This window comes from Chiloscyllium plagiosum, unplaced genomic scaffold, assembly GCF_037043375.1.
Source record: "Chiloscyllium plagiosum isolate Xiang-an unplaced genomic scaffold, Cpla_swu_hap1 HiC_scaffold_53Y, whole genome shotgun sequence".
Taxonomy (NCBI): domain Eukaryota; kingdom Metazoa; phylum Chordata; class Chondrichthyes; order Orectolobiformes; family Hemiscylliidae; genus Chiloscyllium; species Chiloscyllium plagiosum.
In genome coordinates this window covers 11,055,805-11,075,911 of record NW_028270192.1, presented here as the reverse complement: position 1 = coordinate 11,075,911, position 20,107 = coordinate 11,055,805, and the positions used below count along the sequence as shown (strand labels likewise).

The 20,107-nt window shown below is 45.9% G+C and overlaps 2 non-coding genes across 2 annotated transcripts; both read right to left on the bottom strand.

Annotated features, from left to right (window-relative positions):
* Nucleotides 1–13,873: 13,873 nt before the first annotated feature.
* On the bottom strand, nucleotides 13,874–13,946 carry trnar-ucg (transfer RNA arginine (anticodon UCG)). Its single transcript has one exon. It is a non-coding gene; the product is annotated as a tRNA-Arg (tRNA).
* Nucleotides 13,947–14,788: 842 nt separating this feature from the next.
* On the bottom strand, nucleotides 14,789–14,861 carry trnar-ucg (transfer RNA arginine (anticodon UCG)). The gene has a single exon. It is a non-coding gene; the product is annotated as a tRNA-Arg (tRNA).
* Nucleotides 14,862–20,107: the final 5,246 nt, after the last annotated feature.

Here is a 20,107-nt window from a genome sequence, read left to right as displayed (position 1 = left end):
GTGTGATGTCCAATAATAATAAAAAAACACCAGCAGTCAATCAGACCTCCTGGATGGAATGATTCACCCCATAGATGTGTGTGTGTGTGTGTGAAAGAGAGGGAGTGTGTGTGTGAGAGAGGGAGTGTGTGTGCGTGTGAGAGAGGGAGTGTGTGTGTGAGAGAGGGAGTGTGTGTGTGAGAGAGGGATTGTGTGTGTGTGTGAGAGAGGGAGTGTGTGTGTGAGAGAGGGAGTGTGTGTGCGTGTGAGAGAGGGAGTGTGTGTGTGTGAGGAAGAGAGGGAGAGGGTATGTGTGTGTGAGAGAGAAAGGGAGGGAGTGTGTGTGTGAGAGAGAGGGAGAGGGAGTGTGTGTGTGTTTGAGAAAGAGAGGGAGAGGGTATGTGTGTGAGAGAGAGAAAGGGAGGGAGTGTGTATGTATGAGAGAGGGCGGGTGTGTGTGTGAGAGAGAGCGTGTGTGTAAGAGAGGGAGTGCGTGTGTGTGTTAGCGGGAGAGGGTATGTGGATGTGTGTGAGAGAAAGGGAGAGGGTATGTGTGTGTGTTAGAGAGAGTGTGTGTGCTCGAGGGAGAGGGTATGGGAGAGGGTATGTGGGTGCGTGTGAGAGAGAGTGTGTGTGTGAGAGTGTGTGTTAGAGGGAGAGGGTATTTGAGAGGGTATGTGTGTGTGTGTGTTAGAGAGAGAGAGTGTGTGTGTGCGTGTGTGTGTGTGTGGGTGGGTGTAAGAGAGGGAAGGAGTTTGTGTGTGTGTGTGGTTAGGCCATTTTTGGAATATTGTGGTCAATCCCGGTCTCCCTGCTACAGGAAGGATGTTGTGAAAGGGTTTGGAAAAGATTGACAAGGATGTTGGAGGGTTTGAGCTACAGGGAGAGGCTGGACAGGCTGGGGCTGTTTTCCCTGGAGCGTCGGAGGCTGAGGGGTGATCTTATGATTAGATTAGATTCCCTCCAGTGTCGAAACAAGCCCTTCGGCCCAGCAAGTCCACACCGACCGTCTGAAGTGTGACTCATTTCCCTGCACTTACCCCTGACTGATGCAGTGACACTATGGGGCAATTTAGCACGGCCAATTCACCCTAACCTGCACATCTTTTGGACTGTAGGAGGAAACCGGAGCACCCGGAGGGAACCCACACGGACAGTCGCCCGAGGCTGCAATCGAACCACCCATTGTGCTCGTATAGAGATTTATAAAATCACGAGGGGCATCGATAAGGTGAATAGATAAGGTCAGGCATGTTGGCGTGTGTCTCCACATGTGTGTCTCTGTCTATTTGTGTCTCTGGGTCTATCTCTGGCTGCAGTGGGACTCACTGAAGGGAAGTTTGAATGAATGAATCAGTCTCTCTCTCTCTGTGTCCCTCTTGTGATACAATGCCACCCTCTGGTGGTCTCTCCACGCCACTACATCAGCAACAAGTTTTCTGTTGGATTAAAAATCACACAACACCAGGTTATAGTCCGACAGATTTATTTGGAAGCATTAGCTTTCGGAGCGCTGCTCCTTCATCAGGTGGTTGTGGTGTATCAGATCATAAGACACAGAACTTATAGCAAAAGTTTACAATGTGATGTACCTGAAATTATATATTGAAAAAGACCCGGGTTGTTTAAGTTTCTCATCTTTTAGAATGACCATGTTGGTTTCAGTTCTTTCATGTGTAAAATCCAGAACTTTCTTTAAAAGTTACATTCTCAGGTGAACTTGAACACTTGGTGTCATGTCGGCCCAGGTAATATGACCAGTGCTGAATCGGTGCTGGGTCCACTACTTTTCATCATTTATATAAACGATTTGGATAAGAGGTACAGTTAGTAAGTTTGCAGATGACCCCAGAATTGGAGGTGTAGTGGACAGCGAAGAGGGTTACCTCAGATTACAACAGGATCTGGACCAGATGGGCCAATGGACTGAGAAGTGGCAGATGGAGTTTAATTCAGATAAATGCGAGGTGCTGCATTTTGGGAAAGCAAATCTAAGCAGGACTTATACACTTAATGGGAAGGTCCTGGGGAGTGTTGCTGAACAAAGAGACCTTGGAGTGCAGGTTCATAGCTCCTTGAAAGTGGAGTTGCAGGTCAATAGGAGAGTGAAGGAGGCGTTTGGTATGCTTTCCTTTATTAGTCAGAGTATTGAGTCCAGGAGTTGGGAGGTCATGTTGCGGCTGTACAGGACATTGGTTAGGGGCCCCTGTTGGAATATTGTGTTCAATCCCGGTCTGCCCGCTACAGGATGGATGTTGTGAAAGTGTTTGGAAAACATTGACAAAGATGTTGGAGGGTTTGAGCAACAGGGAGAGGCTGGACAGGCTAGGGCTGTTTTCCCTGGAGCGTCGGAGGCTGAGGGGTGACCTTATAGAGGTTTATAACATCATGAGGGGGTTTAGATGGGATAAATAGACAAGGTCTTTTCCACCTGGAGAGGGGGAGTCCAGAACTAGAGGGGGGTAGGTTTAAGGTGAGAGGGGGAAAGGGACCTGAGGGGTAACTTTTTCCCCCAGAGGGTGGTGCGTGTGTGGGAGGAGCTGTCAGAGGAAGTGGTGGGGGCTGGTACAATGACAACATTTAAAAGGCATCTGGATGGGGGACAGGAACAGGAAGGGTTTAGAGGGAGATGGGCCGAGTGCTGGGGAATGGGGACTGGATTAGGTTAGGGATATCTGGGTCAGCATGGACGAGTCGGGCCGACGGGTCTGTCTCTGTGCTGTACATCTCTGTGACTCTATCCCTCGTTTTCTCTTGAGTTTAAAGTGATACAATGCCACCCTCCGGTGGTCTCCCCACGTCACTGCACAAGCGACAGATTTTATTTCTTGGAGGAAGCTGTAAAGGCTGGGAATCTATCAGGCTGCATAATCGTTTCCCTCTTCAAAACAATGTCTTCGGAGACACAGAGCAGTTTTCTCTGATTGATGTTGCCCCTGAGACATGAGCAGAAGCAGATGAACTAACCCAGGGCTGGTTGCCACCCCCCCCAATCTTCAATTTGTTTCTCAATTCGAGTCTAAGAGAGTCCGTTGCAAAACATTAGAAATTGCAGAAAGTGCCTTAAAGTTGACCCTGTCAGGACGATTCACTCAGAGGTGCCTGGATACTCTATTCAATGTGGATAATGTCCGGAAAATTGTCCAAAGACAATTCATTTCCCTCATTTCAGAGGGGACACTTACATTTCCTGAACACGGTTAAAAATCTTTAACTTTGTCCACCCCAGTCCTACACCAACACCTCCAAGTCATGGCTATTTCTGAACATGAACACGTTTCACTCTGAGGAGCCTCAGTACAATTACAATCCTCTCCAAACTAGCATATGTGTGTGAGTGACTGTGTCTGTGTGTGTGAGTGTGTGTGTGTGTGAGTGTGTGTGTGTGTGTGTGAGTGTGTGAGTGCTTGTGTGTGTGTGTGAGCGTTTGTGTGAGTGTGTGTGTGTTTGTGTGTGTGTGAGTGAGCGAGTGTGTATGCACGCTTGTGTGCATGCTTGTTTGAGTGAGTTTGTGTGTATGTGTGTGAGTGAGTGTGTGTTTGTGCACTTGTGTGATTGAGTGTGTGTCTATGTGTGTGAGTGAGCGAGAGAATGTGTGTTTGTGTGTGCGCTTGTGTGAGTGAATGTGTATGAATGTGTGTGTGTGAGTGAGAGAGTGTGTTGTTTGTGCGTGCGCATGTGTCTGCGCTTGTGTGAGTGAGTGAGTGACTGAGTGAGTGAGATTGTGTCTGTGTGTGATAGAGAGAGTGAGTGAGAGTGAGTGCGTGAGTGTGTGTGAGAGTGTATGTGTGTGTGAGTGAATGTGCGTGTGTGAGTGAGTGAGAGTTTGTGTGTGTGAATGAGTGTGTGTGTGAGAGAGTAAGTGTATGTGTGTGAGTGTCTGAGTGAGTAAGTGTATGTGTGAGTGAGTGTGTGTCTGTGAGGGAGAGTGAGTGAAAGTGTGTGTGTGTGTGAGTAAGTGTGTGTATGAGTGAGAGTGTGTGTATGTGCACGTGTGTGTTTGTGTAAGTGTGTCTGTGCATGCCTGTGTGTGTGCATGTGGTATTGTATCGCTTTAAACATAGAAGGGGGCAATTGGGAGGGAGACCTAGGACCTTTCTCTCTGCATGTCTCTCTCTCTCTCTTCCTCAATGTGTATGTATCTGTCTGGAAGGTTAATTTTCAGATGTATCATCCGAGATCCTAGAGGAATGGCATCCAAACTGCAACTAATTCAACAAACCCATTGACTTGGATTCCATTTACCACCCACTGAGAAAAATAACAGGAATTGACGTCACCATAGGAAATGATGTCACCGGCCAATGGAACCTAAACACATAAATAGAAAGTGGGCCATACCACCAGTGCTTCATCCGGAGGCTCACTGAAGATGTTACTTAGTAGTGTGACGAAACGTCTGAAGACGAATCTTCCAGCTCAGTGAGCAAACCTACATCTAGAACCTCAACCTGAGCCACAAGTCTTCGCAATCTATGAGGTGGAACCTTACCAAAGGCCTTACTGAAATCCATACAGACTACATCTACGGCTCTGCCCTCATCAACCTTCCTGGTCACTTCATCAATGAACTCTATCCAGCTCTAAAAATTATCTTTCATTTATTGAAATGAAACTCCATCTGTCACTCCTCAGCCCAGTGGATGATATGACCGCTCCCCCCCCCCCACCATGCCCCTTCAGTGTTGAGAGACCCTCCCTCCTCTAGGAGGCCTACTTACTCCCACCTTGATTTTCACAAAACCCTGACTGAGCAAGAGAGAGAAGGAATGGGATGCAGAACCAATCAGTGAGGAGGAGGGGCAGACAATTCATCAGCTGCCTTGTAGTGTTTAATGATTTTCCAAACAGAGCAGTCATACAAAGGACAGGGAATATTACAGCACAGGAACAGGCCCTTCGGCCCTCCAAGCCTATGCTGACCCAGATCCTCTATCTAAACCTGCTGCCTATTTTCTAAGGGTCTGTATCCCTTTGCTTCCTGTCCATCCATGTATCTGTCTAGATACATCTTATTTTATGCTATTGTTCCCACCCCGACCACCTCCGCTGGCAACACACTCACCACCCTCTGCATAGAGAACCTTCCACACATTTCTCCCCCAACCATTTCCCCTGTCACTTTGAACTCGTGACCCCGAGTAATTGAGTTCCCCACCATGGGAAAAGGCTTCTTGCTATCCACCCTGCCTATACCTCTCACGATTTTGTAGGCCTCAATCAGCCCCCCCCCCAAACCTCCTTCTTTCCAATGAAAATAATCCTAACCTACTCAACCTTTCCTCATAGCTAGCGCCCTCCATACTAGGCAATGTACTGGCGAACCTCCTCTGCACTCTCTCCAAAACATCCGCATCCTTTTGGTAATGTGGCAACCTGAACTGTACGCAGTATTCCAAATGTAGCTGAACCAAAGTCTTATACAAGTGTAACATGGCCTATTAACTCTTGTAATCAATACCCCGTCCGATGAAGGAAAGCATGCCATGTGCCTTCTTGACCACTCTACTGACCTGTGTTGCCATCTACAGGGAACAATGGCCCTGAACACCCAGATCTCTCTGTACATCAATTTTCCAGGGACTTTTCCATTTACTGTATAGTTCACTCTTGAATTGGATCTTCCAAAATGCATCTCCTCAAATTTGTCTGGCTTGAATTCCATCTGCAATTTCTCTGCATGACTCTTCAATCTGTCCTTATTCTGCTGTATTCTCTGACAGTCCCCTTCACTATCTGCAAACTTGCTAATGAGACATCTATACCTTCCTGGAAATCATTTTGTATATCACAAAGAACAGTGGTCCCAATATGGATCCCTGTGGAACCACTGTCACATATCTCCATTTTCAGGAAGTCCCTTCCAACTGCTACTCTCTGTCTCCTGTTGCCCGGCCAGTTCTCTACCGATTTAGCTCAAGCACCCTGGACTCCATGTGACTTCACCTTCTCCATCTGCGTACTTTATCAAAAGCCTGGCTAAAGTTCATGCATTCTTCCCCTCATCAATCAACTTTGTCACCTTTTCAAAAAATTCTATTCGGTTTGTAAGACATGACCTTCCCTGCACAAAACCATGTTGCCTCTCTCTGATTAGCCCATTTTCTTCCAAATGGAAATATATCCTAATCCTCAGTATCTTCTCCAGTAACTTCCCTGTCACTGACAACAGACTCACAGGTCTGTAATTACTGGATTATTCCTGCTAACCTGCTTAAACAAGAGGAAACCAATAGCAATTCTCCAGTACTCCAGGTCCTCACCCGTGTTCAATGATATTGCAAAGGTATTTGTTGAAACCTCGGTAATTTCCTCTCTCACTTCCCTCAGAAACATGGGATAGATCCGATCCAGACCTGGAGACTAACCCACCTTTATGCCTTTTTGAATACCCAACACTTCCTCCCTCCTTATGCCAGCTTGACCGAGAGTAATAAAATATCTATCCCTGACAGTTACATCCACCATATCCCTATCCTTGGTGAACAGCGTTGCCAGGTAGTCAATAAGAATTTCACCCATTTTCCCTGACTGCACGCAAAAGGTTCCTCCTTTGTCCTGAGTGGGCCAATGATCCCATTCCTACAGATCCTCAGAAGCTGACATAACAGGACCTACCATCCACTTACCTGGCAATGAAATGCAATGGGCCCAAATGCAACTTCCAATTTCAAAAGCACGCCAATGAATCCCTGCACCTCCTGGAGAACACAGACAAGGTAAGGGCATGTAACAGGGTAAAAACAATGACTGCAGATGCTGGAAACCAGAGGGTAGATCAGAGTGGTACTGGAAAAGCACAACAGTTCAGGCTGCATCCGAGGAGCAGGAAAAATCGACGTGTCGGGCAAAAGGCTTTCATCAGGAATACAGGCAGAGTGCCTGAAGGGGTGGAGAGGTGAGACATGCCACAGGGAACCCGCACAACTCGAGCCGACAACCTCCTGATCCGAAGTTCGGACGCGTTATCCATTACTCCACTAGACCAATGAACGTGCAATGAGCCCACAGCTTGCCAACATGGAATGTAAACACGGACATTGGGGAGAGAAAGCATTCACAAGGTGAACAACCCGCTGAGATAATCCCCGTCACTGCTTCACTTGGAAGTCCCCACTTTGTGAAGCAGTGCCTTTCAGTGCAAAAGGAAAGACATCTGTTCACAGGTGCCTACTTCGGGGTCGCCTGCTCCTCTGCTGGATGTTTCCAGCGTTTTATTCACAAGTCACTGCGCGATTTCACGATCCACTCCAGTGAAATGTACTTCCATACTTGGCGTCATGGTCTCTTCCAGTCGTGAAGACATTCCGCGAGAAAGCTCCAGTTATTTCTAGCCCCGGGATCTGGAATCAGACGAGTTGAATGACGCGTTTATAGATGGCGCCACTTCACCCCCACCCATCGCCTGAGAACGAGCCCTTGTTCTGTACCTTCCGTCAGTGCTACTCCTGAACAACATCAATTTATCAAAATCCACTTTCTTCACGTTGAAACCCAGGGCGATAACATGAACTGTTTGGAAACTTGGAGAGAGAAGCATTGCTGCCGAAGGTGGGTATAACCCAAAGGACAGAGACAGGGTGCTCCAGTTTCCTCCCACAATCTAAAGATGTGCAGGTCAGGTGAATTGGCAGTGCTAACTTTCACACAGTGTTAGGTGCGTTAGGCAGGTGTAAATATAGGGTAGGGGAATGGGTTTGGGAGGGTTTCTCTTCGGAGGGGCAGTGTGGACTTGTTGGGCCAAAGGGCATGTTTCCACACTTAAGGGAATCTAAACTAAAAAAAATGACTGTGTGTAAGTCAGGTCAGAAAGGTTACAGTCAGCAGCACGGGGGTGGGGTGGGGTGGGGTGGGGTGGGGTGGCGGGTGGGGTGGGGTGGGGGGTGGGGGGGATCCCTGCTTAAGAGTCCGAATTTGCATCGCCCAGACTTGGATACGATTCCCAGTCAGGGAAGGAACATTTATCTCTCTTTGTGTGAATTACCTGAATGAGAATGCGTTCCTCGTTGCGCATAGAAGACGCATGTGGTTTCTGCCAGAATCAGTCCAGTGATTGTTTGCATCGATCTATAGAACATAGAACATAGAAAAATACAGCGCAGTACAGGCCCTTTGGCCCTCGATATTGCGCCGATCCAAGCCCACCTAACCTACACCAGCCCACTATCCTCCATATGACTATCCAATGCCCGTTTAAATGCCCATAATGAGGGAGAGTCCACCACTGCTACTGGCAGGGCATTCCATGAACTCACGACTCGCTGAGTAAAGAATCCACCCCTAACATCTGTCCTATACCTACCCCCCCCCCCCCGCCTTAATTTAAAGCTATGCCCCCTCGTAATAGCTGACTCCATACGTGGAAAAAGGTTCTCATTGTCAACCCTATCTAAACCCCTAATCATCTTGTATACCTCTATCAAGTCACCCCTAAACCTTCTTTTCTCCAATGAAAACAGCCTCAAGTGCCTCAGCCTTTCCTCATACGATCTTCCTACCATACCAGGCAACATCCTGGTAAACCTCCTCTGCACCCGTTCCAGATGCCTCCACATCCTTCCGAAAGTGTGGCGACCAGAACTGCACACAATACTCCAGATGCGGCCGCACCAGAGTCTTATACAACTGCAACATGACCTCAGGGCTCCAGAACTCAATTCCTCTACCAATAAAAGCCAGTACGCCATATGCTTTCTTCACCGCACTATTTACCTGGGTGGCAACTTTCAGAGATCTGTGTACATGGACACCAAGATCCCTCTGCTCATCCACACTACCAAGTCTCCGACCATTAGCCCAGTACCCCGTCTTTTTGTTACTCTTACCAAAGTGAAACACCTCATACTTACTTACATTGAACTCCATTTGCCACCTTTCTGCCCAGCTCTGCAACTTATCTATATCCTGCTGTAACCTGACACATCCTTCCTCACTGTCAACAACTCCACTGACTTTCGTATCATCCACAAACTTGCTCAGCCAACCTTCTAGCCCCTCCTCCGACTCATTTATAAGAATGACAAACAGCAATGGTCCCAAAACAGATCCTTGCGGAACACCGCTAGTAACTGCACTCCAAGATGAACCTTTACCATCAACTACTACCCTCTGTCTTCTTCCAGCCAGCCAATTCCTAATCCAAACCTCCAACTCACCCTCAATGCCATACCTCCGTATTTTGTGCAGTAGCCAACCATGGGGAACCTTATCAAACGCCTTACTAAAATCCATATACATCACATCTACCGCTTTACCCTCGTCTCCCTCCTTAGTCACCTTCTCAAAGAATTCAATAAGGTTTGTGAGGCACGACCTGCCCTTCACAAAATCATGCTGACTATCCTTGATCACATTATTCCTATCCAGATGTTCATAAATCCTATCCCTTACAATTCTCTCTAAGACTTTGCCCACAACAGAAGTGAGACACACCGACCAATAGTTACTAGGGTTATCCCTACTCCCCTTCTTGAACAAGGGAACCACATTTGCTATCCTCCAGTCTACTGGCACTATTCCTGTAGACAATGAGGACATAAAAATCAAGGCCAATGGCTCTGCAATCTCCTCCTTTGTTTCCCAGAGAATCCTAGGATAAATGCCATCAGGCCCAGGGGACTTATCTATTTTCACCCTTTCCAGAATTTCCAACACCTCTTCCCTACATACCTCAAAGCCGTCCATTCTAATGAATTGTGAGTCAATATTCACATCGGCAACAATGTCCTGTTCCTGAGTGAATACTGACGAAAAGTATTCATTGAGTGTCTCCCCAATCTCTTCAGCCTCCACACGCAACTTCCCACTAGTATCCTTGACTGGACCTATTCCTACCCTAGTCATTCTTTTATTCCTGACATACCTATAGAAAGCCTTAGGGTTTTGCCTAATCCTACCAACTAAGGACCTTGCTGCTCTTAGCTCTCTCTTCAGTTCCTTCCTGGCTACATTATAACTCTCAATTGCCCCAACTGAACCTTCACGCCTCATCTTTACATAGGCCGCCCTCTTCCATTTAACAAGGGATTCCAATTCCTTATTAAACCACGGCTCCCTCACACGACCATTTCCTCCCTGCCTGACAGGTACATACTTATCACGGACACTCAATAGTTGCTCCTTGAACAAGCTCCACATATCAATTACGCCCTTGTCTTGAACCCTACTTTTCCAAGCCACGCATCCTAGGTCGTGCCTCACCGAATCATAATTTCCCTGCCCCCAGCTATACCTCTTGCCCTGCAGTGCACACTTATCCCTCTCCATCACTAGAGTAAAACTCACAGAATTGTGGTCACTGTCCCCAAAGTGCTCACCTACCTCCAATTCTCACACCTGGCCTGGAATCTCGAAGGACACTGGCAGCAGATACAGGGGGAACCTATCAGTGGAAACCCCCTTCCAATCATCTCACCGTTCTGAGTTGGAAATGTACCGATGTCCCTTCAGTGTCGCTGGTTCTAAATCCTGGACCTCCCTCCCTCCCGAGCGGTATCATGGCTGCACAACCCCGCTGAGGAATTCAAGTGTTCGGGAAAGTAAGGCATTAGCTGCATCTCTGGGGTAATTAGGGATGGGCAGTGAGTCCCATCCCATTGAGTGACAGCGACATCCCAGGAATGCGTTTCTAATAGTGATAGGGTCTATTTGGACACCTGCAATCGGCCGGGTTTAAGTTGAGAAGTGGAGCGGGGAAGTGAAATAAAAATGCACCGTGCCATGGACTAGGCCAGACTGCTCAAAACGTTCTTAAGCAGGCAGCCCAGTCCATAACTTTGCAATTTGTATCGGTAAGTGTACAGTTACAATTACCCAGATTAAGTTAGCGAAGTTGACTACCAGGTTTAAATCAGAGAATCAAATAATTCTCAAAATTACACAATGAAACACGAACAACACAATTAGGAACCCCTACAGAACTCAGTCTATCCAAATTTGACCTAAGTGTGCAGTTCCGAATATCCACAACACTCCCAATAAGCAGACCCCCTTTAAAACAGAGTACACAAAAAGGTCAAATGCTTCCAGGTTGAGGTTAGAAGGGCAGAAGAGAGAGTTTCCACTCAGCTCACTGTTGAACTTCCAACCAGTTCTGGACTGCACTGTACTGCTCAGCGAGAACTCACCACATCCACGGATGACTTCTCAGACATGACCACTTTGGCCTGAAGTCTCATCTGTTTATATATAAACAAAAGGCTTCTCAAAACCCTTTTCATCCCTGTACCAACCCGGTCTCATCGTAAGCCTGACCTGCTTTGTTATCCATTTGAAAAAATAAATCATGGACAGGGTATGCTTGAGAGAAGGAACAACTTTTGGCAAAAAAGGGACCAGGTTTATGACAACAGCAAAGATGACTGGGAGGCATGAGGCAGGATGTGAGGTGGAGCTGGTGGTACAAGGCTCAGTGTCGGTGTTCATGGGTCAGCCTTCACTGCACACTGTTTACACTGACTCAAACACCACCCCTGGCCAATTCACCTCAATGACCCTGTTCCTCTTGGTGTGAGGTTCCCAGAGTGTGTATTAATATGATTAAGGGAGGCCAAGAGGTTGAACACATCCTCTTTCCCCTATCAGTTTAGACAGATCGAAAGAATCATGTTGAAGCCAATGCAACAGGAGATTGTCTTTTTTTCTGTCCATTTTCAGTGGAGAATGTTCAGCTGTGAACTGTTTTTGCAAAAGTGGAGGTTGATTGCAATTCTCACTGAGCAACATGGATACAGAAAACACATTTTGGAGTGAGTGACCAGGTGGTTACAGGACTGCACCTATCGCTAAGTGAAGCTGCTCACGTCCCGGTGCTGTGATTTAGTTGGTTAATGCACCTGCGAAGTAGATAGGGGGGTTTTTCCGTTCAGATCTGCGTGGTGATTGCTTATTGTGTTAATGGGTCGCTGTGTCAACTTGTTGCAAGTGTGTGATCTCCGATCACAAACAATTCCGCATCCTGTTTGAGTCGGTGATCCGGCTTATGTTTCCTGGTTTAATTCCACGAGTGAATTTTATTTCTCTCGAACTATTAATTCAGTTTATTTCAGTTGTTTCACAAGCATTTCTGCTTCCGCTCCTCTTTTACTCCGCCCCACCCCCAGCCCCGCTTCGAGGTGAGGCAGGAGACACTGCAGACTTGCTGGGGAATGATCTGGTAATGGCACAGACACCTCGAGCCGATCCCCCCGATTCTCTGCTGTCACCGTTCTTTCATTTCACACCCACAGTAAATACATCATTGTGCTCCTATAGTTGGCCTGTAATTATGCTCGTTTTCCTGATAGATTAGAAATTCTATTTTGATTTCGAAAGGGTCATAAGATATTGAGGAGGAAATGTCTCCTGACCTCAGGTCGGAGGGACAGACATATTAATCGGAGAACGTGAGTTCAGTTCTACACAGTCCAGCTAGGGTGGAGAAAGCCACTCAGCAGCTCCACTCTCAAACTGTCTCCTAATGTCAGGCTTGTGAAGAACAGAGATGGGAAATGAGGGATATGGACAGACAGAGAGTCGGAGAATGTGGAGGAGGGTCAGATGGATACACAGAGAAAGAGACACAAATGGATGCACATGTTGACGTAAACACTGAAAGGACTAATTCTCCTTTTGACATAGTTAAAAATCACACAACACCAGGTTATAGTCCAACAAGTTTAATTAGAAGCACACCAGCTTTCGGAACGACGCTCTTTCATCAGGTGACATGGCTGCGAACTGACAGAAACGAAACGACAAAAAAGGTAAACATTTAAGCACAATCTTTCAGCAGCTCAGGGCAATGGAAACAGCATTACAGCCGATAGAGTCCTTTTGAATTTGTAACGCTGTAAGCTCATGAGAGATTTTGATAAACATTCTGACAGATAAATCTGATCATTTTCCCGGCAATATTACATAGAAATGTAAAACTAACCTGGTTCTGTCGGCTCTGAAACACTAACCCTGCTTCTCTCCACAGATGTTGCCGGGCCTGCTGAGTTTCTCTATCATTTCTTGTTTTTTTTTTATTTCGGATTTCCAGCATCTGCAGCTCTTTGTTTTATGTTAACCTTATTAACGTTTGGGACAAATCCAATGAACTTGCAGGTTTGGAAAATTGGTCAGAAATACTGTTACCACGATATGTTTACGGAACAAAACACCCATTCCCTGACAGGGAATAGAACCGGTGCTGCGGCGGTGAGAGCACCGAATCTGAACCAGAAGGTAACATGAGAAGGTGGGAGAAGCATTCGCATTTATTCTCAGTGAAACCGCTTTTGTCTTTTTCTTTATGATTTTTTTTATCTGCCCATTAGTTTAAATTTGTCTTTGAACTTTTTCAGAATGGGAAACGACCATTCAGTCCATCGTGCAGTGCGGCTCAAAGACATCCATCTATTCTGGCCCCAGTTTCCAGGTCTTGACCCATAACATTGCTGTGATCTTACATGGCACAACAATGGGACTGAAGTTTGAAATGGTCACACTGTGTTGTGCCCCCCTTGACGAACACTTACTTATTTTCACCCACAGAGAGAGACACACAAACTCATACCCTGGGTGGGGCAAAGATGTCAGGATTATACTCGCCCCTTGTGCTTCACTGTTGTCCTCCAACCCCACATACATGCTTCTAGACTTTTAGGTGTAATTCAAGCCAGTTGGACAGACAATGAGAGATGCTGCGGTGAGCTGGAATTTAAAACGGTCAACAGATCCAGTTGCAGCTTTTAAATATCAAAACGTACTGTTCCAATCCCTGCAGCTCCACAGACGCTGACATAACAGGAGCTGTCATACATCGGTCTGACAATGAGCTGCATCGGGATGAAATGCAACTTTCAAATTCATAAAAGCACGAACATAATCCCAGCACCTCCAAACGGAAATGCAACAGGAAACATGCGCTCGAGCCAGGTAGGACTCGAACCTACAATCTTCTGATCCGAAGTCAGACGCGTTATCCATTACGCCACTGGCCCAACTCGCACAGACCGCTCTCCCAGGTTGTCAGTATGTAATGTAAACATGGACTTCGGGCGGAAAGGGCATTCCCAAGCAGAAAGATGTGAAAGAACCTCCATCTTACCCTGCCCTTAGCCGTAGTCAGCAGGATTCGGAACCCCAAATATAAACGCCCCAGGATGTCAAGTTCCTGAAGAAGGGCTCATGCTCGAAACGTCGATTCTCCTGCTCCTTGGATGCTGCCTGACCTGCTGTGCTTTTCCAGCAACACATTTTCAACATCGATGTAATCACTCAGCTACGACTATCGTACCACGTCACGTGGTTGCCTTTCCGGGTCGCTCTGTCTGTGGAGCTGAGGGATAGTGAAAAATTATTGCATGTGTTTGAATTCAATGACCTAAGCTTCCAAAAGGTGTAAATATCGATGCATTGTGTGTGTGAGTGTATCATCCTGATAGATGGAATATACATTCAGATAAAAACCAAATCATAAGTAGCAGGAAAAATTCAGCAGGTCTGGCAGCATCTGCACAGATTGAACCAGAGACATGGGTTCGGAATTTCGCCAGAACTTTCCGAGAATTCCGTTTTCTCCCACAGTTTCTCCCACACCTGCTGAGTTTCCTCAGCATTTCCTGTTATTGTTTCAGATTCCCAACATCCACAGTCATTTGCGTTAGCCATAAAAACAACACACAAACACATATTTTTCTGGCCCCTTTAAAAACCCGGCGCTGTGCAGGAAAGTGAGAGCAGTGACAGCTCCGACCGTGAGGAATCTGCACAGCAAACGTACGAATCCAATCCCTGCACCTCCGCACAAATGAAAATGCTGCGCAAGCCAGAGCACGGCGAGCGAGCCAGGTAGGACTCGAACCTACAATCTTCTGATCCGAAGTCAGACGCGTTATCCATTACGCCACTGGCCCAATGCGCTTGGCCGCCCTCAAGAGCTTTTGAACAATCAGCAGAGATTATCACATTCATGCTTCACTTCGCTGGCTCCCCTTTGGGAAGCAGTGCCTTTCACTGACAAAGGAAAGATATTTGTCCTCACGTGTCTGCTTCAGGGTCTCTTGCTCCTGTGCTGGAAGTTTCCACTGTTTTATTCACAGTCACTATGCGGGTTTCAGTTCCACCCCAGTGAAATGTACTTTCATACATTGAATCATGGTCTATTCCAGTCGAGGCATTGACCAAATTCAGCGAGAAAGCTCTGGCCAGGGATCTGGAAACACACGAGATAAAACAAAGTTGGCAATGCAAGTGTGAATCCGAGCTGTTCAGTGAGTGTATTGGAGATTGACACCACTTCTGACCTGAAAGAAGTGTTTCCCCGCCGGGATTGGAATCCCAAACAAAGAGATGCGAAACAAACTCCCTCTTGCGCTGCCTTCAGCCATAGGCAGCAGGATTCGAAAACGCAAAGAGAAACCGGAGCTCCCGGTCAGCGGTGCAATCACTCAGCTATACCTATAGAACCATATAACGCCGCTGCTTTTCTGAGTTTCTCTGTCTGTGGAGCTGAGGGAAGTGCATCGTTCTGCATTTGTTTGAATTCAATTACCTAAGCTTTTGAAAGATTTAAATATCGGTACAAGGTGTGTCTGGGTGTATCATTCTGGTCAATGGAATAGACATTCAGCTAAAAGCAAAAGCAGAAACTGCAGGAAAAAGATCATCCGGTCTGGCAGCATCTGTGGAGAGAGAATCAGAGACACCGTTTCAGAATTTCTACAGAACTTTATGAGAATTCCGTTTCCTCCCTCAGGTCCTGCCGCACCTGCTGAGTTTCCCTCAGCAATTCCAACAGCAGAACTTGTCATAACAATTCTCTTTATTTCAATCCGGACAACCGAGAGGCACAGATGTGCTTGCAAGGAATTATACGATCCTGGAAGGTGAAGAGGGAGGAGTGAAAGACATGTTGGGTTTAATTGAGATGTGGACCAGAGTACCCCAGTTGCTATGCTGAGGTTTGGAGGTGACATGACAAATTCTCTCAAATGCAGAGTCCCTAAATCATCAAACAAATGTGTCTGGACATGAGTACGGAATGGCTGCATATGACTTGTGAATTTACTTTTTGCATGGTGAGATTTCTACAGTAAGGCAAAGGATCCGCTTCAAGAATGATTAAGAATAATATGGTCTTGCTCTTGAGGGAGTGCAGTGAAGGTTTACCAGGCTGTTTCCGGGGATGGTGGGGCTGGCGTATGAGGAGAGATTAACTGCGTTAGGAATGTTACCTCCAGTGTTCAGACGGATGAGGAGGGAGTCTTATAGAGACTTATAAAATATAAACAGGACTAGACAGGATACATAACACATTCCTCAGAAAAGGAGACCAAAACTGCACACAATATTCTAGGTGTGGCCTGACCAAAGCGACAACACATCCCTGCTCCGGGACTCAACCTCTCACAATGAAGGCTAATATACCATCTCTTCATCAAGCAGTAAAGCTACATTGCATGAAAGCACATTACCTGAAATTCACTTGAGGATCTTCCAACGACCAGAGCATGCTGGTGACCTCTGACAACCAAAGTGGTTTCAAGGCAATATGATGTGCTTACATGGCAATAGAGGCAGAAATGTACATGCAGTTACATAATTAAACACACGCGCTGCTGTAGAAAATCACTGCAGGCAGGCCTCGAGCATTAATCAGTTTATTGCACGATGCACCATGGGGACACACTCCTTCCGAAGAGAGGCTCAGTAGAACTCCGAACTACTGCAGGAAATTACAGGATTACAGAGAAAACAAAGACAATGTCTCCAATTTTGAATATTCGAGTGATAGCAGCTGCTCTCCAGTCTGCAGGAATGTTTACAATCCTGACAGTGAATGCATTCTCTACTGCTGGAACCACTTTGTGAAGTACGCTTGGATGTCGATTATCAGGCTCTGGGGGTTGATCCACCGTCCATCCCCGCAATTTTCAAAGCAACATTTCTTTACTAATATTGATCAGCCTCAGTTCTCCCACTCAGTAAAATTTGCATTCTCCAACATTTCTGGTATCTGATTTGTGTCCGAGAGGGTTAGAGTTGCACATCACAGAGACAGGGCTTTGGCCCAAACAGATCCATGCCAAACAAATTATCCTACCACGATAATCTTATTTCCCTGAACTTGACCCTTTATTCATCTGAACCATTCCTGCGCATGTATTTGTCCAAATACCTTTTAAATATGGTTAATGTTTCTCCCTCAACCACTTCCACTGGCAGCTCATTCCATATGCTTAACAGTCTTAGTGTATAAAAGTTGGCCCTCAGGTTCCCTTGTATTATTACCATCCTAACCTTAGACTGATTCCTTCCAGTCCTGGCATACCCAACGCTGGGAAACTACTGAGTGCATGCCTCTCATGGTCGTTTACATTTCTATAAGATACCCCCTAAATCTCCTACCCTTTAAATGTAAATTTAAAGTTTCAGCAACCGAGTCTCCGCATCAACGATCTCACTCCCCATTTTGATTAAAAAGTTCTAGCGTGTCCTGGTTGCTCGTCCCCAAGGGATCTGCTCCAGTTAGATTAGCAATGATTAACTTCCCATTACACAGCATCCAGTGTAAGATGGCCTTCTTTCTAGTTGGTTTCCGCACGTATTGGTCAAGGAAACCATCCCACATACAATCCAGAAATTCCTCCTCTCCACCATTGTAACTACATTGATCAGTCCAGTCGATGTGCAGTTAACATCATGCATGATCACCAAAATACCCTTATCACATGCATCTCTAATTTCCTGTTTACTGCCATTCCCAACATCACTCCTGCAGTTTGGGGGTGTGCATGTGACACAGCTGGTATCCTTAAAAGAGATGAACATACCTACACGACAAGGAATGGAGACATTTCGCTCAAATGTTGACCTTGATTTGATGCTAATTAGTCTTATCCGCTTTCAATGAGTTGTTTCATAATGCTACAGCTGCCAGTTTAAGGTGATGAGCTAGAATAAGCGTGCACTTGCTTTCTCAATAGATTGATATCAGACGCGTATTGTTGACGTTTTCACCATCAGTGTAATGTCAGTGCTTCTCCAGCAGATGGCAGTGAGGACTGATAGTCGCTTCTCCTATCAACATATTCAGGCCTGTTGTGACACACTGCTGGTACAATTGAGACTTAATTGCCGGTTTTCTTAGTCACGTCACAACCATTGCACAAAGCGGTATTAGATGTTTTTGAAAGACATGACGTTAAGCAGGCATGCTTAAGTATTACTGACTCATAGGCTTTATCATTAGTCGATATAGAATCCATGTGGGTTAAGGTCAGAAATACCATGGGAAAGACAACTTTGCTGGAATAAATGTTAGAATCATGGAATCATGAAGAAAGCATGACAGAGATCAGAAGATAATGAAGCATGGAAAGAAAGGCAGTGTATTAATCATAGGCAAATTAATCTTCACATCAATTGACAGACAGACAGAAAGACTTTTACACTTCATAGTAAGGTCCTAGCGAGTGTTGCTGAACAAGGAGACTTGGAGTGCTGGTTCATTGCTCCTTGTAGATGGAGTCGCAGGTAGATAGGATAGTGAAGAAGGCGTTTGGTATGTTTTCCTTTATTGGTCAGAGTATTGAATGCAAGAGTTGGGAGGTCATGTTGCGGCTGTACAGGGCATTGGTTAGGCCACTGTTGGAATATTGTGTGCAATTCTGGTCTCCTTTCCATCGGAATGATGCTGTGAAACTTGAAAGGGGTTAGAAAAGATTTACAAGTATGCTGCCAGGGTTGGAGGATTTGAGAGGTTGAATAGGCTGGGGCAGTTTCCCTTGGAGCATCGGAGGCTAAGGGGTGACCTTATCGAGGTTTCCAAAATCATGAGGGGTATAGATAGGTTAAATAAACAAAGTCTTTTCTCTGGGGTGGGGGAGTCCAGAACTGGAAGGCATAAGTTTATGGTGAGAGGGGAAAGATATAAAGGACAACGAAGGGGAAACTTTTTTCATGCAGAGGGTGGTACGTGTTTGGAATTAGCTGCCAGAGGAAGTGGTGGAGGCTGGTACAATTGCAATATTTAAAGGATATCTGGATAGGCATATGAATAGGAAGCGTTTGGAGGGGGATGGGTCAGGTACTGGCAGGTAGGACTAGATTGGGTTGGGATATCTGATCGGCATGGATGGGTTGGACCGAAGTGTCTGTTTCTGTGCTGTACATTCCTATGACTCTATCAGCAAAGGTAGTCACAAAGAAGAATTCAGATAGATTCCTGAAACAGTATGTCGTGGTTCAACCTGGAATCTTGATGTACTGAATCTGGTAATGTGCAATGAGTCAGATTTTATGCATGGTGACAGATTGAAAGATTGCCTCGGAACAGCAATGTTTGAGCATTATTTTGGAGAGGGAGGATCTGACATCCAAAACAAATGTGCTCAGCTTATATAAGTGTAAATTGTAAACGGATGAGGGAAGAGCTTGCTGGAGTGGACCAGAAAACGGGTTTAGCAGCAAAACCCTGTGAAGAACAATGGCAATCCATTCAGAAAATCAGTTCAATGCTCACATTAATGACATAATTCAAGTGAGAAAGATAAAATCTAGGAAGGGGACGAGTGTATTATGTTTACGGAGAAAAGTTGGAAATAGCAGCAAATTGAATTAAAAGGAAAACATAAAATGTGGGAAATATTTTCGGTGAGCAGGACATTCGTAATGTTTACAGAAATATCAATAAGCCAGCAAATTGGACAGGCAAATGGACGTACAAGGAATAGTGCAGGTGGGATGGGCTTCAGATTAGTATGACAGGGCGGCGCAACATCGAGGGCCCAAGAGCCTGTACTGCACTGTAACGTCCTATGTTCTATGTAAAGATTAATAAGGAGGGAGAAGGTAAACATCGAAAGCGAAACTACAGCTGATATTAAAGTGGACAGCAAGAGCATCCTTAAATAGAAAGAACTTAAGAGAAAAGCCAACGTGAATATAGGCCCATATTGAATGAAGCTGGGAATTCGTGACTGGGAACCACAAAATGACAGAAAAGATGAATAAATAGTCTGCTACTGCGGTGAAAGTCGCAGGCAAAGAACATTCTATAATTACGAAATAATGAAGGGCAAAAGAAACGGCGAGCAATGCAACACAATGACTTTCACTACAAAGAAAACGTCAGAGAAATTTGCAGGAGTATTTCCCG